A 24,534-nucleotide genomic window follows, 5' to 3' on the forward strand; every position below is an offset into this window, starting at 1 on the left:
GGTGCTGGAGCAGAGCACCTCTATCACATTTACTTCTAGCATCTACACAGACAATTTGTAAATGGTATGAAGCTCTTTGTAAGAAAAAAATGTTACTTATTTAACATAGGATGTTTTCAGCGAGGGGATCCGAATTTCCCAGGGCTTTCACACAGGCAAATGGCATGTCTTAAAGCTGCTAAAAGAGGTGTCCCCCTTAGAAGGAGAAATAGAACATAGGCCCTCATTATGACATTGGCGGTAAATCCCGCTTACCACCACGCTGATGGCTGCCAACTTACCGCCGCACTGGCAAATATCCGTTCACCATATTATGACACAGGCACACCAATCCGACAGAATACAGCCACATACACAAATCCGCCAGCCCAAACATCAGTGATAAAGTGGTGGTACCACCACCCACACTGTTACGCCAACAGAACAACTCCCATCACATTATGACCCACCAATCACCACGGCGGACATTCAACGGTGGCAAACCATTGGCAGTACATACCGCGGCGCTCACAGTGGACACCCACATACAAAACAACACTACATTGGCCAATACCAAATACACACACCTGACACCCATACGCACACCCACACCACCATAAAACACACACCCACAATACCCACAACCCCTTACGGACACCAATTGCTAACAGGAGACTGAGAAGAAGAGCACAGAGACAACTAGACACCCATACCACTTACACCCAGACATCCCTCACACACTCCACATCACACACCCCACCACATTACCCGACACACCCTCACCAACACACATCACACAACACCCATGGCACCACAAAGGCACCCCGTTTCACAGATGAGGAGTTAAGAGTCATGGAGGAGGAAACTTTCAGGGTAGAGCCACAGCTCTTGGGAGCACAGGTACAGCAAATATCCATTGCAAGGAAGATGGAGCTCTGGCGGAGACTCATGGACAGGGTCAACGCCGTGGGACAGTACCCACGAACAAGGGACAACATCAGGAAGAGGTGGAACGACCTACGGGGGAAGGTACGTTCCATTGCAGCAAGGCACCAGCTCACAATACAGAGGACTGGCAGTGGACCCCCACCTCCTCCCCACAGCTCACAGCATGGGAGGAGCAGGTACTGGCAATACTGCATCCTGAGGGACTCGCTGGAGTTGCCAGAGGACTGGACACTGGTAAGTCTACATTTACTACCTATCAGCCCCCCTATACCTGCATGCCATCTCACACCCACACCCTCACCTCCATCACTCCACTACATCCCACACACTGCACCCTCACTTCTGACTGATCCCAATGCCAAGACCTGCATGCCATACCAATGCAGGGACACCCCTCCCAGCCCTGCATGGACATCCATCACTAAAGCATGCACAGCATAGGGAAACTAACAATCCCACAATACATCACCATACACAAAACAAAAGCTGGCAGGGTAACACCAACCATAGAGGGGAAGCTAGGGAAGTACAAATGTCAAACACATGAACCATAATGCATTATTTACATCCCCACAGGTACCCCAGCCAATGTCAGTGGAGAGGAGGTGCCACCACTATCCAGTACCCCAACAGAAGACGCCCCCAGGGATGACAGTAATTCTGGACTTTAGGATCTAGAGGACCTACCTGGCCCATCAGGTACCACTGGAAAGTCGGTCACCCAAGCACACACAAACACCACCACAGAGCCTCCCCCATCAGGATCCAACACCACAGCACCCACCCAGCGTACCCACATCTCTGTCCCCAGGACACGTCAATCAGCAGTGTGCCCACCTGTACAGGAACCCCAGACCACACCTCGCCCACAAGACAATCAGGGAACTGGGGTCAGTGGGCACACTGTTCAGGGGACAGGGGCACAGGTCAACAGGGAAACTGGGAGGACTGCTGTGCACCAGGGGATGACAGGCCCAGGGAACCAACTCTCCGGGAGGCACTCTCCGAGATCCTGGGAGCCTACCAACATTCACAGGACACGATGGGCCAGATTCTTGACAACGTGCAGGAGAAAAGGTGGCTGCAGGAGGGACAGTATCAGGAGATCAGGGAGGACATGCAGGCCATCGACAACACCCTGATCTCCATAGCAGGGGTGCTGACAGACATAGCCAACATCATGAGGGAGGCAACAGCTCACCAGCAGGCCCCTACCACTAGCCAATCAACTGAACAGCCCTCCACTTCTGCTGCTGCTAGTGGCCAGGAGGCCCCGCCACAGGACCCAGAGGCCACCGGCACCCTCCGCCTGCAGAATTTGAACCACCCTGCAAATGTTCCCTGAGACCCAGACAGAAGCCAGAGACACTTGCCAAGACCACCACCAGGAAATGAGACTCTCCTGATTATCCCCCTTGTGTCCCACACTGTCACCTTGTCCACTTGGAACTGCTATAGCTCCCCTTTCTATGGCCCCCTTGGACCCTGCACCTGTGCTAAAAACAGACTAGAACAATACCCTGGACTTTCTCCATCATCACCCCAATCCATTGCACTTTAGTCTCAATTCATTAGCACTACAATAAACACCCTTGGACAAACTTCGACTACTAGTATTTCATTTTTAAAAAATCTGTATTGATTGAAACAGCTACATACATTGCAAATGACCTGTACATAGTGAGGGCATAGAATGAATGGCCTGTGTCAGGCTGTTGTGATCACATCACAACATTGTTGTCATATCATCAACATCTGCAAAATGACAATCCATAGGTAACAGTATGTAGAGGAAACAAGTGGGTAATGCCGGCATGCCAATGCCACACAGAATACAATAGTCATGGAAATGTGAAGTTTCACTGTCTCACCTGTGTGTCATTGGAAGTATTGACCGATCACAAATGTTCTGTTGTCCACATCCTCATCCTCATCCTCTGCCTCCTCATCCTCACTGTCCTCAGGGTCCACTGCTGCCACAGGGGCAACTCCAGTCTCCTCCTCCTGCAGAAAAGGTGCATGGCGTCTGAGGGCCAGGTTGTGCAACATGCAGCATGCCACTACTATCTTACAGACCTTCTCTGGTGAGTAGCACAGGGATCCACCTGTCAGATGGAGGCACCTGAACCTGGCCTTCAGGAGGCCAAAGGTTTTCTCAATTATTCTTCTGGTTCGCCCATGTGCCTCATTATGATGTTTTTCAGCCCTTGTCCTGGAATTCCTCACAGGGGTCAGCAGCCACAATAGGTTTGGGTAACCAGAGTCACCTGCAGATATTGAGGCACAATATTTAGCCACACACTATCCTATTTGGCCAACAGCATAGGCATACATCAACATACACTGGGTGGGGGCCAAGGCTCACCTATAAGCCACACCCTGTGTCTCTGTAGTTGGCCTATCACATTTGGGATGCTGCGATTCCTCAGGACAAAGCCATCATACACCGCACCCAGGATACTTACCACTGACGTGGGAGGTGTACTGGTCCACCAGGCACACCATCTGCACATCCATGGAGTGGAAACTCTCACAATTCCTGTACGCCTGTTCATTCTGCCGGGGGGGGGGGACAAACGCAATATGTGTCCCGTCAATTGCCCCATTTATATTGGGGCTATGGCCCATTGCATAAAAAGCGGCCTTCACAGTGGCCAAATCTTCAGCCTGGGGGAAAGTTATGTAGCTGCACATGGGTTTTTATCAGGGCGGCAAGACTCTTGCAACACTATTGAGAACATTGGCTGTGACATTCCTGCTGCCAAGCCCACTGTCACTTGGAAGGAACCAGTTGCCAGGAAATGGAGAACTGATAGAACTTGCACAAGAGGGGGGATCCCACTGGGATGACGGATAGCTGATATCAGGTCAGTCTCCAAATGGGCAAATAGCTCTGTGATTGTGGGCCTGTCCAGTCTATAGGTGGGTATGATGTGCCTGTCCTCCAGTGTAGCTAAGTCCACCAGGAGTATGTAAAAGGGGATATGTCTCCATCTCCTATACATCCACAGCGGTAGGTATCTAAGGGACACAAGAGTGAGTAGGCTGTCACAATTTGAGCAATGAAACCTGCATGTGGCATGATGCATTGTGATGTTTGTGAAGGCATCGTGTAAGGGTGGGTGGAGGGAATGTCTGTTGGTGGCGTACATGTTGTGTGCTGGGCAATGTGTGTGCCAATGGTGATGGAAACGGGTATTGTGGGCCATGTGTGTGACAGCCTGGACAGTTAGTTTAATGGTGTTCTCCCGGCTTTATTGCCTGTGCAGGTCAGCGCCCATCAAGAGAAGGAAATATGGCGTGCCATCAGCAAGGAGGTGTGGACCCTGGGGGTCTATGGTAGGCAGAGCACCCACTCTCAGAAACGGTGGGAGGACCTGAGATGCTGGGCACGGAAGACCGCGGAGGCCCAGCTGGGGATGGCCTCCCAACGAGGAAGGGGTGCCCGCGGACCCTGACCCCCCTGATGTCCCGCATACTGGTGGTGGCCTACCCTGAGCCGGATGGGCGCTTGAGGGCATCACAGCAGCCACCAGGGGGTGAGTACAGTGGATATCATTACAACTTATGGCTGGAGGGGTGGTATCCAGGTGGTGGTTGTGTGTTAGTGGGTGCCCCTAAGGCCAGGCCAGACATAGCAGCGTCGGTCCTCTGAAGGTTAATGGTTGCATGGCAAATAAAGGTGACCTAGCTTGTTAGTATTCACCCCTAGACAGGGCTGCGTGTGTCCCAGGTGTGGTGCAGTTGGCAGTATGTGCTCCTCCTCATGCCTTGGTGGCTAGCAATATCACTGGTAGTGCAATGCATAGTGTGTAGGCCTGTTCCCTGTGAGTGAGGGTGCTGTGTACCCCAATGGTGGTTTTCGGGCAGTCATTGACCCAGTGTATCCTTTGTCTCTCTCCCCCCCTTTCTTGTTTTGTCATCCTGTCCTTGAGAGCATTAGCATCATTTGTCGGAGGAGCAGAGGCACTGGCGACAGAGAGAGCTGCATCCCAAAGGACCCTGGAGGCAGAGTCCACCGACGCTGAGGGGACCAGTGGGATGGAGGACGAGGGGAGAACCACAGCGGAGACTGGAGGGGGTAACACAGACTCTGATACCTCCTCCGATGGAAGCTCCCTGGTGGTGGCAGACACCTCAGTGACCACCCGAGCTGCAGGTACAGCCACCACCCCCATACCCGCACTGCCCTCCCAGAAGCCCCTCAACGAGTTTCCAGTGCCTGCTCACCCAGGAAGGTGGGCATCTCCTTCGCCCCAGGCACCTCAGGCCCTGCCCCAGTGAGCCCTGCTGCCCTGAGTGAGGAGGCTATTGACCTCCTGAGATCCATCTCTGTAGGGCAGTCAACCATTGTGAATGCCACCCAGGGGCTGGCATCCCAGATGCAGCAATGCAATGCATTCCTAGAGGGCATTCATGGTGTTTTGGCGGCCCAACAGAGATCGATTCAGGCTCTGGCCTCCTCCATGATGGCAACCATTGTCTCTGTTTCAACCATCCCCCCTCCAACTTCCACTTCCCAGTCCCATTTTCCTCAACCCCAACCCATCCCAAGCACACAAACAGACGTGCATGCACACAAGGCAACACCAAAAAAGTGGCACAGGCCAACACAAACACCACACTTCATCCCACAGGCACTCACACAAACAACATGCCATTGCAGACACGGCAACATCCACAGCCTCCACTCTCTCTCCATCCTCCTCTTCCTCCCCCCTCCTAGTTACGGCCACACTCACACCTACATGCACTACATCAACATCCACTACCAGCATCACCACACCAAACAGAACACACACCTCACTCGCAGACATTCATGCACACGTCCACTGTGTCCTCTCCCACTGTGTCTGTCCCCAACTTTCTAAAGGACATAAACGCAAGCACTCAGACACCCAACAGCCATCCACCTCACATCAGCATACAGCCCATGCACCTGCACCCAAAGCCAGCAGACATACACCTCCAACAACCACTCCCTCATTCTCCACTCCCATTACTCCTCCCTCCTCCCATCCCAACATCCCTAAAAGGCTTTTCCTTGCCCAACTTGACCTCTTCCCTACCCCTCCCCCCATCATGCACGTATGGGCAGGGTACCAAGGACACAGCCCAGCACCTCAGCCAAACACTCCATGGGGACAGTGGTAGCAACACCTACTTGTGGGATACCAGACCTACGACACTGAAGGGGAATGAGCCAGCACCACCAGGGATGAAAGGGAAGAGTCCTGCACCGGCAGTGAGGAAGGGGAATGTGCCTGCACCTGCTGTGAGGATGGGGAAGGAGTCAGCACCAGCTGTGAGGAAGGGGAAGGAGCCTGCACCACCAGGCAGAGAGGGGACAAGCCCATCCACCCCTGCCAGGAAGGGAGACGGATCCCGGAACCATGAATAAGGGGAGAAGAGGCACTCTACGGCAGCGGAAGCTGTCAGGCAAACACCGCCACCACCACCAGCTGTCATGGGGCCCCCACCACCAGATGTGGATGTGCAGCCATCAGTGAGTGCAGGGGCTGCCCAGGAGCCTCTCCCAACCACCACCACCTTGCACCCCCTAGGACAAAGCACAGGGCATGTTGCCGCCTCCAGAACCAGTAGGGAAGACACCCACTCCAGAGACTGGGGCCTTGCACTCCCCAGGACAAAGCTCAGGGCATGTTGCCCCCTCCAGAACCAGTGGGGAAGACACCCACTCCAGAGACTGTGGCCTTGCATTCCCCAGGTCAAAGCACAGGGCATGTTGCCCCCTCCATAACCAGTGGGCTTGTTTACGCATCCAGCTGAGGTGCAGCACGTACCCCTCTCTGTTCAGCCTTGACACATAATTCCACCACACAAATACACAACACTTCACACGATTCCACAACACACTTTTCAAACTACTAACATATTTCACTCCATACCACATATATCCACTCCACTTCAAATTAAAACACATGGGTAAAACACATTTGCCCTCATTATGACATTGTCGGTGACTGTTAAAGTGGTGGTAATTCCGCCATCAGGCTGCCGGTAATTACTGCCTAATTATGACCATGGTGGTGATAACTCCCACAGACAGCAGTGAGGGCTGCATTGTCTCTGCTGGGGGAGGTGTCTCCCGGGCAGTCTCTGCTGGAGGTGAGGGCTGCTGTGTCCCAGCTGGAGGTGAAGGCTTCTTGCCTGTCATTGGTGGTTGAGTGGGAACCTTTTCTGGCATTGGTGGTTGGGTGTGGTTGGGTGTGAACCTCTTCTGTCATTGGTGGTGGAGTGGGATCCTTCACTGTCCTGGATGGTGGAGTGGGATTCTTCCCTTTCCTGGCTGGTGGAGTGGGATCCTTCCCTTTCCTGGCTGGTGGAGTGAGATCCTTCACTGTCTTGCCTCCACGACTAGGAGGTTCCTCCACTGTCCCTGTGGACTGTTTGCCGGAGGTGCTGGGCTGGGTCATTGGGACCCTGCTCTTATGGACAGGACGGGGTTTGAGGGGGAGGGAAGAGGTCAAGTTGGGCAAGAAAAATCTTCTTGGGTAGTGGTAGTTGGAGGGAGGACGGCAGGAACAGGGTCAATGGCTGCCATCAGAGAGGAGGCCAGAGCCTGATTCAATCTGTGTTGGGCCGCCAATCCACTGTGGATGCCCTCCAGAAATGCATTGTATTGCTGCAACTAGGACGCCAGCCCCTGGATGGCATTCACAATGGTTGATTGCCCTACAGAGATGGATCTCAGGAGGTCAATAGTCTCCTCACTCAGGGCAGCAGGGCTCACTGGGGGCAGGGCCTGAGGTGCCTGGGGTGAAGGAGATGCCCACTCTCCTGGGTGAGCGGGCACTGGCAACTCGCTGAGTGGCTGCTGGTACGGGGGTGGTGGCTGTACCTGCAGCTGTGGTGGTCACAGATGTGTCTGCCACCACCAGGGAGCATCCATCACCTCCCCCTCCGTCCCACAGGTTCTCTCGGCATCGGTGGATTCTGCCTCCTGGGTCCTGTGGCATGCAGCTCCCTCTGTCACCAATGCCCCTGCTCCTCCACCAGATGATGCTAATGCACACATGGACAGGATGACAGAAGGAGAAAGGGGGGAGGGAGAGAAAAGGGGCACTGGGTCAATTACAGCACCAACACCACAGTTGGCATACACAGCACTGAGCACTATGCATTGCACTGGTATTGAATTGGCTACATGCCACAGCAAGATGAGGGCCAAACACTGCCAACTGCACACCTCCTGGGACCCACAAAGCCCTGACTGGCATGGAATGCAAACGAGCTAGGTTACCTGCATTTACCATACACCCATTACCCTTGGGCTGGATCATGCTGCAATGTCTGTCCTGGCATTAGGGGCACTCACTAACTCACAACCACCACCCGGATCCCATGCCACCTACCAATTATTGTAGTAATGCCCACTGTACTCACCCCCTTGTGCTGCTGTGATGCCCTCAAGCGCCCATCCAACTCTGGATAGGCCACCGCCAGTATGCGGGCATCAGGGGGATAAGGTTCTGATGGGCACCCCTTCCTTGTTAGGAGGCCATCCCCAGGTGGGCCTCTGCGATCTTCCGTGCCCAGCGTCTCAGGTCCTCCCACCGTTTCCTGCAGTGGGTGCTCCGCCTGCTGTAGACCACCAGGGTCTGCACGTCCTTGGCGATGGCACGCCATAATCCCTTCTTTTGATAGGTGCTGTCCTGTAGAGGTAATACAGGCAGGAGGACAACATTACACATACAATCCAGCTTGTCACACATATGGCCCCCAAATCATGTTTCCAAATCCATTGGCACACACATTGCCTGGCGCACACCATGTACACTACCACCAGACATACCACCCCACATATAACACAATGCCTGCACACATATCTCCATGCAACCCTCCCACATGCATCTTACCCAAGGTGTACTAACCTGTTGGTCTGGAGGCCCATACAGCTGTCCATACTGGAGCAGGATCCCATCCACCAAGCGCTCTAGCTCCATCGAAATGAAGGCAGGGGCCCTTTCCCCGGTCACACGGGCCATGGTAGGTTCCAGACATAGGTCACAGCAGCACACGCAGTGTAGGTTTTGTCCTGTGAAAAGTCAGAAATCCAGTGAGGTTATAGACAGAAAATGGCGTCACGTCCGCGGCGGTGTACACCGTCACCACCGACGCTGATCTCCATTGGCCACTGTATTCCATAAAGCCCCATATTAGCCAATGAGGAATTACATGGTTTTGCAAGACCGCCTTCTGCCACGACACCCAACGTTGGCAGAGTTACCTCACTTCCACCTGTCCCTAGATACAGGACAGGCAGACGCCATTTCATGGTGGTGGACTACATACAGATCTTCCATAACTGCATAATTTATGAAAATTGCACATACATTGCCATTCCCACTGTCCCATCACATTAATGCTGTATGCACACTGAGGTGGTGGCTCCATTGTTCAAATTGTGACAGCCTACTCACTCTTGTGTCCCTTAAATACCGACCAATGCGGATGAATATGAGGAGGAGACAAACCCCCGTGTACAGACCCCTTGTGGACTTGACTACACTGGAGGATAGGCACATTATACTCACCTACAGATTGGACAGGGCCACAAGAGCTGTGTGCCCAATTGGAGCCTGACCTGATATCAGCTATCCGTCATCCCACTGGGATCCCCCCTCTTGTGCAGGTTCTATCAGTGCTCCGTTTCCTGGCAACTTTTTTTTTTCCAAGTGACAGTGGGTTGGCAGCAGGAATGTCACAGCCAATGTTCTCAGTCGTGCTGGCAAGGGTATTGTCTGCGTTGGTGAAACATATGTACAGCTACCTTTCTTTCCTCCAGGTGGAAGATTTGGCCACTGTGAAAGTGCGGGATTCTATGCAATGGGACATATTCCCAATATTATTGGGGTGATTGACAGTACACATATTGTGTTTGTCCCCCCCCGCCAGAATGAACAGGTGTTCAGGAATCAGAAGAGTTTCCACTCATTCAATGTGCAAATGGTGTGCCTGTTGGACCAGTACAACTCCCACGTCACTGCCAAGTATCCTGGGTTGGTGCATGATGCCTTAGTTCTGAGGAACAGCAGCATCCCAAATGTGATGGCCCAACTACAGAGGCACAGGGTGTGGTTAATAGGTGAGCCAGAGTCCCCATCCACTGTATGTCAGTGTATGCCTTCAAGTGTTATCCTCATAGCATTGTGTAAGGCTAAATTTTGTCTCTCAATACTTGCTGGTGACTCTGGCTACCGAAACCTATTGTGGCTCCTGACCCCTTTGAGGAATGCCAGGACTGGGGCTGAGAACCGTTATAATGATGCACATGGGTGAACCAGGAGAATAATCGAGAGGACCTTCGGCCTCCTGAAGGCCAGGTTCAGATGCCTGCATCTGACAGGTGGATCCCTGTGCTACTCACCTGAGGTCTGCCAGATAGTAGTGACATGCTGCATGTTGCTCAACCTGGCCCTCAGACGGCATGTGCCTTTTCTGCAGGAGGAGGGAACTGGGGATGACCCTGTGGCATCAGTGGACGCTGGGGACAGCGAGGATGATGAGGCAGAAGATGAGAATGAGGACAACAGAACATCAGTTATATGACAATACATCCAATACCACACAGGTGAGACAGTGGAACTGACCGTTACTCTGACTATTGTTGTTTTCTGTGTGGCTGTATCATGAAGGCATTCACTTCCTTTGCATCTCGACTTACTGTCACCTATGGCTTGTCATTTTACAGATGTTGGTTGTAGGAAGTTGGCTCTGTATGTGCTATTTCAAAGTAAGGAATAGCATGCACAGAGTCCAAGGGTTCCCCTTAGAGGTAAAATAGTGGTAAAAATAGATAATACTAATGCTCTATTTTGTGGTAGTGTGGTCGAGCAGTAGGCTTATCCAAGGAGTAGTGTTAAGCATTTGTTGTACATACACACAGACAATAAATGAGGTACACACACTCAGAGACAAATCCAGCCAATAGGTTTTTTATATAGAAAAATATCTTTTCTTAGTTTATTTTAAGAACCACAGGTTCAAATTCTACATGTAATATCTCATTCGAAAGGTATTGCAGGTAAGTACTTTAGGAACTTCAAATCATCAAAATTGCATGTATACTTTTCAAGTTATTCACAAATAGCTGTTTTAAAAGTGGACACAGTGCAATTTTCACAGTTCCTAGGGGAGGTAAGTATTTGTTAGGTTAACCAGGTAAGTAAGACACTTACAGGGCTTAGTTCTTGGTCCAAGGTAGCCCACCGTTGGGGGTTCAGAGCAACCCCAAAGTCACCACACCAGCAGCTCAGGGCCGGTCAGGTGCAGAGTTCAAAGTGGTGCCCAAAACACATAGGCTAGAATGGAGAGAAGGGGGTGCCCCGGTTCCGGTCTGCTTGCAGGTAAGTACCCGCGTCTTCGGAGGGCAGACCAGGGGGGTTTTGTAGGGCACCGGGGGGGACACAAGTCCACACAGAAATTTCACCCTCAGCGGCGCGGGGGCGGCCGGGTGCAGTGTAGAAACAAGCGTCGGGTTCGCAATGTTAGTCTATGAGAGATCTCGGGATCTCTTCAGCGCTGCAGGCAGGCAAGGGGGGGATTCCTCGGGGAAACCTCCACTTGGGCAAGGGAGAGGGACTCCTGAGGGTCACTTCTCCAGTGAAAGTCCGGTCCTTCAGGTCCTGGGGGCTGCGGGTGCAGGGTCTCTCCCAGGCGTCGGGACTTTAGGTTCAAAGAGTCGCGGTCAGGGGAAGCCTCGGGATTCCCTCTGCAGGCGGCGCTGTGGGGGCTCAGGGGGGACAGGTTTTGGTACTCACAGTATCAGAGTAGTCCTGGGGTCCCTCCTGAGGTGTCGGATCTCCACCAGCCGAGTCGGGGTCGCCGGGTGCAGTGTTGCAAGTCTCACGCTTCTTGCGGGGAGCTTGCAGGGTTCTTTAAAGCTGCTGGAAACAAAGTTGCAGCTTTTCTTGGAGCAGGTCCGCTGTCCTCGGGAGTTTCTTGTCTTTTCGAAGCAGGGGCAGTCCTCAGAGGATGTCGAGGTCGCTGGTCCCTTTGGAAGGCGTCGCTGGAGCAGGATCTTTGGAAGGCAGGAGACAGGCCGGTGAGTTTCTGGAGCCAAGGCAGTTGTCGTCTTCGGGTCTTCCGCTGCAGGGGTTTTCAGCTGGGCAGTCCTTCTTCTTGTAGTTGCAGGAATCTAATCTTCTAGGGTTCAGGGTAGCCCTTAAATACTAAATTTAAGGGCGTGTTTAGGTCTGGGGGTTAGTAGCCAATGGCTACTAGCCCTGAGGGTGGGTACACCCTCTTTGTGCCTCCTCCCAAGGGGAGGGGGTCACAATCCTAACCCTATTGGGGGAATCCTCCATCTGCAAGATGGAGGATTTCTAAAAGTTAGAGTCACTTCAGCTCAGGACACCTTAGGGGCTGTCCTGACTGGCCAGTGACTCCTCCTTGTTGCTTTCTTTGTTCCCTCCAGCCTTGCCGCCAAAAGTGGGGGCCGTGGCCGGAGGGGGCGGGCAACTCCACTAAGCTGGAGTGCCCTGCTGGGCTGTGACAAAGGGGTGAGCCTTTGAGGCTCACCGCCAGGTGTCACAGCTCCTGCCTGGGGGAGGTGTTAGCATCTCCACCCAGTGCAGGCTTTGTTACTGGCCTCAGAGTGACAAAGGCACTCTCCCCATGGGGCCAGCAACATGTCTCTAGTGTGGCAGGCTGCTGGAACCAGTCAGCCTACACAGATAGTTGGTTAAGTTTCAGGGGGCACCTCTAAGGTGCCCTCTGTGGTGTATTTTACAATAAAATGTACACTGGCATCAGTGTGCATTTATTGTGCTGAGAAGTTTGATACCAAACTTCCCAGTTTTCAGTGTAGCCATTATGGTGCTGTGGAGTTCGTGTAAAACAGACTCCCAGACCATATACTCTTATGGCTACCCTGCACTTACAATGTCTAAGGTTTTGTGTAGACACTGTAGGGGCACAGTGCTCATGCACTGGTACCCTCACCTATGGTATAGTGCACCCTGCCTTAGGGCTGTAAGGCCTGCTAGAGGGGTGTCTTACCTATACTGCATAGGCAGTGAGAGGCTGGCATGGCACCCTGAGGGGAGTGCCATGTCGACTTACTCATTTTGTTCTCACTAGCACACACAGGCTTGTAAGCAGTGTGTCTGTGCTGAGTGAGGGGTCTCTAGGGTGGCATAAGACATGCTGCAGCCCTTAGAGACCTTTCTTGGCATCAGGGCCCTTGGTACTAGAAGTACCAGTTACAAGGGACTTATCTGAATGCCAGGGTGTGCCAATTGTGGATACAATGGTACATTTTAGGTGAAGGAACACTGGTGCTGGGGCCTGGTTAGCAGGGTCCCAGCACACTTCTCAGTCAAGTCAGCATCAGTATCAGGCAAAAAGTGGGGGGTAACTGCAACAGGGAGCCATTTCTTTACACAAGCCCCCCCCAGCCTACAGGCCAGGAGACTCAGCCCAAGCTGGGAGAGTCTTCCTAGTCTGTCAGGCGAGGAAGAGTAGGAGAAATAGGCTGGTTAGTTGCAGGGCCTACTCTGCCTTACATCCTTCTGTTCAGGTCATTCCCTTTGGGGAACTGACCCACTTCCACAGTGATAGGACCTAGTCTGAATTGCCTCTTGTCTGCCTCTTCAATGTCTCCACCCATTCTTTCTATTTTGGTCTTAGAGGTGTCCACCTCTGCTAACCTTATCTTGGCCAGGGTCACCCCTAGCTTACCCAGAGAGGTTACCCAGAGCTGGAGTAACCCCACCATGACCAATAGGGTCAGGGGGCCTAACTTGCCATTTGGCATGGGGTCAGACCACCATGCTAAGGATAGTGCAGCCATAAAGGCTAACACCCAGCAGAGGCCACTGACAGCTGTCAGTGCCCAGAACCACACCTTTAGCTCTTCACCTAAAAGGGAAGGGGCTAAGTTACAGGCTTCTTTGGGTTCAGGTTGCCTGTCTGCTGTATTGGAGTGGGGGGTTACCACATCTTGTAGTAAACACCCTTCTTCCACTCTTTCTTCTGTTAGCTGAGGAGCCACCCACTCAGGTTTAACAGTTGCCTGACTAGCCAGGACTTCTTGTGGGTCAGGTTGGACTTTATCAGGGCCATTTTTGGAGTTCTCCCCTACTGGAGCAGAATCTCCTTGGCTTGCTGTAACCTTGGCTAAAGGTTGTCCACCCTTCCTACTCTGTTTTCTTTTCTTCTTCTTCTGGGGCCTGCTTGCATTTACTGCAGAGCAGGACTTCCAGAATCCTTGGGAGAGGACTGGCACTGGACCAGTTTCTCTCTTGGGCTCTGACTAACCTCTGGGTAGTCATTTCCAAGGAGACAATCAAGGGGGAGGTCTGTACTGACTACTACCCTTCTCCAGCTAAGAGTGCCACCCACTTCTATGGGCACTAAAGCCACAGGCCTCTTAGTGACCCTGTCTAGGCTAACTCTTACCCTGGCAGTCTCACCTGGGATGTACTGGTTTGAGAGCACCAGCCTGTCATGCACAATAGTGTGACTGGCACAAGTGTCCCTCAGGGCAGTGGTTGGGATTCCATTCACCAGTAGGTGGTGGAAGTGTCTACTTCCCTCTGGAATCTCCAACTCACCTGTTGGGCCCTGTTTCCAGTTGAAGGCTAGGAAGACCTCCTCATCTGAGGAGTCATCTCCCATGGCTACACTGGTTACCCCTGGAATTTTGTTCTGGGGTTTGTTTTTGGGACAAGAAGTGTCCTTGGTGTGGTGCCCAGACTGTTTACAGTTGTGGCACCATGCCTTAGTGGCATCCCAGTTCTTACCCTGGTACCCACCTTTGTTTTGGGTTGTGTCTTGGGCCCCACCCACCTGTTCTGGTTTTTGGGGGCCTACAGAGGACTCTTTTTCTTTGTTTCTAGTGTCACCCACTTTCTCCTGGGGAGTTTTTGTAACCCCTTTCTTTTGGTCACCCCCAGTGGAAGTTTTGGTTACCCTAGTCTTGACCCAGTGGTCTGCCTTCTTTCCCAATTCTTGGGGAGAAATTGGACCTAGGTCTACCAGATACTGATGCAACTTTTCATTGAAGCAGTTACTTAAAATGTGTTCTTTCATAAACAAATTATAAAGCCCAACATAGTCACACACTTCATTTCCAGTTAACCAACCATCCAGTGTTTTTACTGAGTAGTCTACAAAATCAACCCAGGTCTGGCTCGAGGATTTTTGAGCCCCCCTGAATCTAATTCTATACTCCTCAGTGGAGAATCCAAAGCCCTCAATCAGGGTACCCTTCATGAGGTCATAAGATTCTGCATCTTTTCCAGAGAGTGTGAGGAGTCTATCCCTACACTTTCCAGTGAACATTTCCCAAAGGAGAGCACCCCAGTGAGATCTGTTCACTTTTCTGGTTACACAAGCCCTCTCAAAAGCTGTGAACCATTTGGTGATGTCATCACCAGCTTCATATTTTGTTACAATCCCTTTGGGGATTTTTAGGATGTCAGGAGAATCTCTGACCCTATTTAAGTTGCTGCCACCATCGATGGGACCTAGGCCCATCTCTTTTCTTTCCCTTTCTATGGCTAGGAGCTGCTTTTCCAAAGCCAATCTTTTGACCATCCTGGCTAACAGGGGGTCATCTTCACTGAGAGCATCCTCAGTGATTTCAGAAATGCTGGACCCTCCTGTGAGGGAAGCAACATTTCTGACTATCATTTTTGGAGACAGGGCTTGAGAGGCCCTGGTCTCCCTATTTAGGACTGGAAGGGGGGAATTGCCCTCCAAGTCACTAATTTCTTCCTCTGTGATGTCATCATCAGAGGGGTTGGCTTTTTCAAACTCTGCCAACAGCTCCTGGAGCTGAATTTTGGTAGGTCTGGAGCCAATGGTTATTTTTTTGATATTACAGAGAGACCTTAGCTCCCTCATCTTAAGATGGAGGTAAGGTGTGGTGTCGAGTTCCACCACATTCATCTCTGTATCAGACATTATTTTGCTAAAAGTTGGAAGACTTTTTAAAGAATCTAAAACTGTTTCTAGAATCTAATTTCAAACTTTTAACAAACTTTTAAACTCTAAAAGACAATGCTAAACAGGGACTTAACACACAAGGCCCTAGCAGGACTTTTAAGAATTTAGAAAAATTTCAAATTGCAAAAATGAATTTCTAATGACAATTTTGGAATTTGTCGTGTGATCAGGTATTGGCTGAGTAGTCCAGCAAATGCAAAGTCTTGTACCCCACCGCTGATCCACCAATGTAGGAAGTTGGCTCTGTATGTGCTATTTCAAAGTAAGGAATAGCATGCACAGAGTCCAAGGGTTCCCCTTAGAGGTAAAATAGTGGTAAAAATAGATAATACTAATGCTCTATTTTGTGGTAGTGTGGTCGAGCAGTAGGCTTATCCAAGGAGTAGTGTTAAGCATTTGTTGTACATACACACAGACAATAAATGAGGTACACACACTCAGAGACAAATCCAGCCAATAGGTTTTTTATATAGAAAAATATATTTTCTTAGTTTATTTTAAGAACCACAGGTTCAAATTCTACATGTAATATCTCATTCGAAAGGTATTGCAGGTAAGTACTTTAGGAACTTCAAATCATCAAAATTGCATGTATACTTTTCAAGTTATTCACAAATAGCTGTTTTAAAAGTGGACACAGTGCAATTTTCACAGTTCCTAGGGGAGGTAAGTATTTGTTAGGTTAACCAGGTAAGTAAGACACTTACAGGGCTTAGTTCTTGGTCCAAGGTAGCCCACCGTTGGGGGTTCAGAGCAACCCCAAAGTCACCACACCAGCAGCTCAGGGCCGGTCAGGTGCAGAGTTCAAAGTGGTGCCCAAAACACATAGGCTAGAATGGAGAGAAGGGGGTGCCCCGGTTCCGGTCTGCTTGCAGGTATGTACCCGCGTCTTCGGAGGGCAGACCAGGGGGGTTTTGTAGGGCACCGGGGGGGACACAAGTCCACACAGAAATTTCACCCTCAGCGGCGCGGGGGCGGCCGGGTGCAGTGTAGAAACAAGCGTCGGGTTCGCAATGTTAGTCTATGAGAGATCTCGGGATCTCTTCAGCGCTGCAGGCAGGCAAGGGGGGGATTCCTCGGGGAAACCTCCACTTGGGCAAGGGAGAGGGACTCCTGAGGGTCACTTCTCCAGTGAAAGTCCGGTCCTTCAGGTCCTGGGGGCTGCGGGTGCAGGGTCTCTCCCAGGCGTCGGGACTTTAGGTTCAAAGAGTCGCGGTCAGGGGAAGCCTCGGGATTCCCTCTGCAGGCGGCGCTGTGGGGACTCAGGGGGGACAGGTTTTGGTACTCACAGTATCAGAGTAGTCCTGGGGTCCCTCCTGAGGTGTCGGATCTCCACCAGCCGAGTCGGGGTCGCCGGGTGCAGTGTTGCAAGTCTCACGCTTCTTGCGGGGAGCTTGCAGGGTTCTTTAAAGCTGCTGGAAACAAAGTTGCAGCTTTTCTTGGAGCAGGTCCGCTGTCCTCGGGAGTTTCTTGTCTTTTCGAAGCAGGGGCAGTCCTCAGAGGATGTCGAGGTCGCTGGTCCCTTTGGAAGGCGTCGCTGGAGCAGGATCTTTGGAAGGCAGGAGACAGGCCGGTGAGTTTCTGGAGCCAAGGCAGTTGTCGTCTTCGGGTCTTCCGCTGCAGGGGTTTTCAGCTGGGCAGTCCTTCTTCTTGTAGTTGCAGGAATCTAATCTTCTAGGGTTCAGGGTAGCCCTTAAATACTAAATTTAAGGGCGTGTTTAGGTCTGGGGGTTAGTAGCCAATGGCTACTAGCCCTGAGGGTGGGTACACCCTCTTTGTGCCTCCTCCCAAGGGGAGGGGGTCACAATCCTAACCCTATTGGGGGAATCCTCCATCTGCAAGATGGAGGATTTCTAAAAGTTAGAGTCACTTCAGCTCAGGACACCTTAGGGGCTGTCCTGACTGGCCAGTGACTCCTCCTTGTTGCTTTCTTTGTTCCCTCCAGCCTTGCCGCCAAAAGTGGGGGCCGTGGCCGGAGGGGGCGGGCAACTCCACTAAGCTGGAGTGCCCTGCTGGGCTGTGACAAAGGGGTGAGCCTTTGAGGCTCACCGCCAGGTGTCACAGCTCCTGCCTGGGGGAGGTGTTAGCATCTCCACCCAGTGCAGGCTTTGTTACTGGCCTCAGAGTGACAAAGGCACTCTCCCCATGGGGCCAGCAACATGTCTCTAGTGTGGCAGGCTGCTGGAACCAGTCAGCCTACACAGATAGTTGGTTAAGTTTCAGGGGGCACCTCTAAGGTGCCCTCTGTGGTGTATTTTACAATAAAATGTACACTGGCATCAGTGTGCATTTATTGTGCTGAGAAGTTTGATACCAAACTTCCCAGTTTTCAGTGTAGCCATTATGGTGCTGTGGAGTTCGTGTAAAACAGACTCCCAGACCATATACTCTTATGGCTACCCTGCACTTACAATGTCTAAGGTTTTGTGTAGACACTGTAGGGGCACAGTGCTCATGCACTGGTACCCTCACCTATGGTATAGTGCACCCTGCCTTAGGGCTGTAAGGCCTGCTAGAGGGGTGTCTTACCTATACTGCATAGGCAGTGAGAGGCTGGCATGGCACCCTGAGGGGAGTGCCATGTCGACTTACTCATTTTGTTCTCACTAGCACACACAGGCTTGTAAGCAGTGTGTCTGTGCTGAGTGAGGGGTCTCTAGGGTGGCATAAGACATGCTGCAGCCCTTAGAGACCTTTCTTGGCATCAGGGCCCTTGGTACTAGAAGTACCAGTTACAAGGGACTTATCTGAATGCCAGGGTGTGCCAATTGTGGATACAATGGTACATTTTAGGTGAAGGAACACTGGTGCTGGGGCCTGGTTAGCAGGGTCCCAGCACACTTCTCAGTCAAGTCAGCATCAGTATCAGGCAAAAAGTGGGGGGTAACTGCAACAGGGAGCCATTTCTTTACATTGGTGATATGACAACAGTGTCCTGATGTGTTGACTGCAGGCAGCTACAGGTCATTATTTGTATGGTATCACAGTATTCAGTTCATTTGTACTAGATGTGACTGTTCCCATAAATGCACATTTTCAACAAATAAAACGGTGTCACTCAAGTTGTGTTGAAGGGTGTTTATTATAGTACAAATAATTGACTGAAAAGTGCAATGGAATGGGGTGATGGTAGAGGAAAGTCCAGGGTATTGTTCCAGTCTGTTTGTAGCACAGGTCCAGTGTCCAAGGGGCCATAGGAAGGGGAGCAAAGGCGTTTCAAAGTGGACAAGGTGACAGGGTGAGACACAAGGGGGACAATCAGGAGAGTCTCATTTCCTGGCGGTGGTCTTGGTCTTGGCAAGTGTCTCTGGCTTCTGTCTGGGTGGCAGGGAGCGTTTGCGGGGTAGTTCACCTTCTGCAGGGGGATGGGTGCTGGCGGCCTCTGGGTCCTGTGGTGGGGCCTCCTGCCCACTCGCTGCAGTGGAAGTGGAGGGTTGGTCAATTGACTGGCTAATGGTAGGGGCCTGCTGGTGTGCTGTCGATTCCCTCATGATGCTGGCCATGTCTGCCAGCACCCCTGCTATGGAGATCATAGTGGTGTTGATGGCCTGCAAGTCTTCCCTGATCACCTGATACTGTCCCTCCTGCAGCCGCCTGTTCTCCTGCACGTTGTCAAGGATCTGGCCCATCGTGTCCTGGGAATGTTGGTAGGCTCCCAGGATCTCGGAGAGTGCCTCCCGGAGAGAGTTGGTTCCCTGGGCCTGTCCTCCCCATGGCGCACAGCGGTCTTCCCAGTGTCCCTGTTCACCTGTGCCTCTGTCCCCTGAACGGTGTGCCCACTGCCACTGACCCAGGTCCCTGATTGTCTTGGGGGCGAGGGGTAGACTGGGGTCCCTGTCCAGGTGGGCATACTGCTGATTGACGTGTCCTGGGGACAGAGGTGTGGGGACGCTGGGTGGCTGCTGTGGTGTTGGATACTGATGGGGGAGGCTCTGTGGTTGCCTAGGAGTGGGCTGGGGTGATTGACTGACCAGTGGTCCCTGATGGCCCAGGTAGTTCATCCAGATCCAGAAGTCCAGAGTTACTGTCATCACTCGGGGTATCTTCTGTTGGGGGACTGGTTTGTCGTGGAACCTCCTCTCCACTGACATTAGCTGGGGCACCTGTGGGGATGTAAGTGATGCATTATGCTTCATGTCTGTGACATATTGTACATACCTATCCTCCCCTCTATCGTTGTGTTGCCCTGCCACCTTTGTTTGTGTATGGTGATGTATTGTGTGATTGTTAGTTCTCCATGCTGCACATTCTTTTATGATGGGTGTCAATGCAGGGCTGGGAGGTCTGTCCATGCATTGTACAGCATGCAGGGCTGGGCATTGGATTAGTCATATGTGTAGGTGCAGTGTGTGGTATTGAGTGGAGTGATGGGAGTGAGGGTGAGAGGGTGAGATGGCATGCAGGTATGGGGGTTGATAAGTAGTAAATGTTGACTCACCAGTGTCCAGTCCTCCAGCAACTCCAGTGAATCCCTCAGGATGCAGTAATGCCAAGACTTGCTCCTCCAATGCTGTGGGCTGTGGGAGAGGAGGTAGGGGTCCACCACCAGTCCTCTGTATGGCGAGCTGGGGCCTTGCTGCCACAGAATGTACCTTCCCCCGTAGGTCGTTAAACCTCTTCCTGATGTCGTCCCTTGTTCTTGAATGCTGTCCCATGGCGTTCACCCTGTCCACGATTCTACGCCATAGCTCCATCTTCCTGGCAATGAATATTTGCTGTACCTGTGCTCCGAACAGCTGTGGCTCTACCCTGACTATTTCCCCCACCATGATCCGCAGCTCCTCATCTGTGAAACGGGGGTGCCTTTGTTGGGACATGGGTGGTGTGTGTAAGTGTGTGGGTGTTGGGTACTGTGGTTGGGTGTGTGAAGTGGGGTGCATGAGGGATGTATGGGTGTATGTGGTGTGTGTGTCTAGTTGTTGCAGTGGTCTTGGTGTCAGTCTGATGGCAATAATTGGCATTCGTAAAGGGTTGTGGGTAATGTGTGTGTGTGTGTTTTATAGTGCTGTGGGTGGGTGGGTGTGGTGTGTGTATGAGTGTCAGGTGTGTGTTGTTGGTATTGGTCAATGTTGTGTAGTTTAGTATTAAGGTGTCCATTCTGAGCGTGCCGGTGTGTACCACCAATGGTTTACTGCCATTGAATGTCCACTGTGGAGATTCGTGGCTCATAATGTGGTGGGTGTTGTTTTGTTGGTGTAACGGTATGGGTGTTGGTACAGCCACTTTAGCACTGACCTTTGGGCTGGCGGATTTGTATATGAGTAGTATTCTGTCGGAATGGTGTGTGTGTATCATAATTTTACTAATGGATGTTCGCCTCCGCGGCGGTATGTTGGCGGTCGTCACCGCAGCTGTAAGTGGGATTTATCGCCAATGTCATTATGAGGGCGATTGTCATTTTCAGTTCCAATAGCTCTAACTCTCCCAAATGCGAGACCAATTGCATTGCAAATGCTTGTAGCAACGTTTGATCTGTTTGAGCTAGAAACAGCTTTTCGTATTGAAATCTGCGAATTATGCAGCAGATGGGGGAATATGTGGCAAATGCGGCAACATGTAGATTTGCATACTTTCAGTGCCCCAGACTCTAAGGACCTCATTACGACTTTGGTGGTCTTTTCGGAAGATTGCTGTGGGGGCGGCTGCCAAAATACTGCCCTATTGGTGGTAACCTGACCTCCGTATTATGAGACACACCAAGAAGACCGCCAAAAAACAACCACAAATCCGACACCGCCAGGAGGCACGTGGGCGGGAAAGAGGCAGTTCCACCACCAGCACCACCAGCCCGACACAATTCTACCCACCAAATTAAGAGACACAAATCACGACAGCGGTTCTTTCACGGTGGACAACCATTGGCGGTACGAACCACCGCGCTCAAAAACCACTAATGTCTGAACACAACACCAAATTGGACAGTTTGAACATCTCACACCTGACACACATACACACACCAGACACACCTACTCACTGCACTATAAAAGAACACGCACCCACAAAACCCACAATCCTTTACAAATGAATCGATTTACACATACACAGAGAGCAGGCAAATACATTCATATAGCACCATTACAGCATAGGCACTGATACACATCTCATCTAGCACGCACAACACAACTGCACTAAAAACACAAAACACACATAACGACCACACACACACCACAAGCATCCATCCCCCACTATGCACCACCCACACCCCATCAATCACCCTACCCTGCACCCTTATACACACAACACCTCCCCACCCACAACCAAACCACTATCATGTCCCCACAAAGCACCCACGGTTTACAGATGACGAGTTGATAGTCATGGTGGATGAAATTATCAGGGTAGAGCTACAACTGTTTGGAACAACTCAGTAGGCAGCCATCCACACACAAAGAAGGACATCAGGAAGATGTGGAACGACCTTAGGGGGACGGTGCGTTCCATGACATCACAACACCAGATCGCCGTGCACAATACTGGCGATGGGCCCCCATCTCCTCCCCCACAGTTCAAAGCTTGGGAGGAGAATGTCTAGGACATACTGCATCCCGAGGGCCAGACTGGAATACCTGTCAGATTGGACTCTGGTAAGTACACACAACCACCATGTCACACAGTTGTTGTGTCCTGCATGCTTCCTCACCACCCAGACACTCCCCAATGTACTGCATGTCTCACTACACATCCCACCCATCCACCTAATACCCCCCCCCTGCATGCTACACCTCCACCCAGTCCAGCTGCCCACACAGCCCTTGGCAAAAGCACGGATAGCATTGGCTAATACCATCACCACGACTCCCACAACGCACTACGCCATCTACTTAAATACCTGGAATGTGCACATCACATCTCTTGCATGTATGACTATATGACTAGTTATAGCAACTAAAGGCTATGACTGAGGACCACTACATGGCAATGACAGCAATGCAGTGGCACAGCACCATGGCAAACAAGTCTAAACACAGCTACAGCTCTGTGACAAATCCACTTGGCCACCAATCTGAATCCACAACCCAGAAAGTCACCCACCGTGGTATGGAATGTAAGGTAGCAGACTCCATGCACATGTACAACATGCACAAACAGGACAATTAACCTTGCAGACTCCCATAACCTCATCCCACTGGGACATCAAGCTTCCATGTCCTGCCATTTTCCACTCACAACTACCAAGCCTGAGTAGTCCCTAGCTGACAGTGCAGAACAGTCATGTGAACTATCAGTCAGTACCAGTACCCATACAAAAACCCAGAGTAACAAAACCTGAATTACATCAACCTAAATGGAGTATGGTACACATGGCACAGACCACTATCTACTACCAATGGTGTGCTGTGCAGCATCTGTCATTGTCATTGCTGGGAGTCATGTCAAGCCAGTGTTTACATATGATAAAGAGATAACGAAGCACACCTTCAATATGTGACTCCCTCTCTCACTCCATCCACAGGTATCCCTGCCAGTGCCGCCATGGAGAGGATACCAGAGACTGTCAGCCCACCTCAGGATGAAGGTCCCAGTGAGGACAACACGTCTGGATGTCTGGACACTGATGACCTACCTGGCCCATCTGGGACACCTGGTCAATATATGACTCGCTGCCTCGTCCTGCCCACGTCAATCACCCCAACCCTGTGGCTTCTATGTCACAGCCAACCCTTCGTCCCCAAACCTGTGTCCCAAGGACAGATCAAACAATTGTGTGCCCCACAGTACAGGGACCTGAGTCGACATCTCACACACCAGACAATGAAGGTCCAGCAAACACTGGTAGTGGGCACACTGTACCAGGGGCATAGACATCTGGGGCAGGGGGCATGGGAGGGAAGCTATTGGGCCAGGTGATGGGGCCCCCCAAGGGACTCCACTGACCAGGAAACCATCTCCCAAGTCCTGGGAGCATACCAACAATCCCAGGACAGGTTGGGCCAGATTATCACCAAGTTGGGGGAAACCAAAGGCTGCAGAGGCAATACCACCAGGAGGTCATGCAGTAGTGGCAGGTCCACAATGCCACCATGGCAGGGGTGCTGAGGGATATCAACCCCCCTGTGTGCTTCCTCCACCCACCAGCAGGCCCCTTTAGCTAACAACATAAAATCTGAGCCATCCACATCAGGGCAGCTAGTGGAATTGAGGCCCTGCCAGGGGAACCACAGCCCTCAGACACCTCTTCCTCTGTAGCTTAAGAACCCCCCGCAAATGTGGCCATCCATTCAGACATCCGGCTGAGCAGATGCCAAGACCATATCTGCCCATTGGCATTTGGACACTGGACCTGTGCAACCAACAGCTGTACCACCTACTTTGATGATTCCATCTACCATGACCTCACTCATCACCTCTTGGACCCTGTATGAACCATATATTTTTGTCACAAATTCATTATATGCACAATAAACACCAATGGAACACATCTACTGTGTATGTGTCTTCATTGCAACATCAACAAAAGTGATGATTGTTAAAGCGATATGGTTATGCATCCCTACATCCAACAGGCAGTGGGGTGGACAGCAGTGGAAAGCATCCTCAGCAGGAGACACAGTACAACAGATATGTCCCAGGACACATGTCAGATAGTCCAAAATCCTGGCCTACTCAAGAGCACAGTCAGTATTCCAACCT

The sequence above is a fragment of the Pleurodeles waltl genome, chromosome 10, assembly GCF_031143425.1.
Source record: "Pleurodeles waltl isolate 20211129_DDA chromosome 10, aPleWal1.hap1.20221129, whole genome shotgun sequence".
Taxonomy (NCBI): Eukaryota; Metazoa; Chordata; class Amphibia; order Caudata; family Salamandridae; genus Pleurodeles; species Pleurodeles waltl.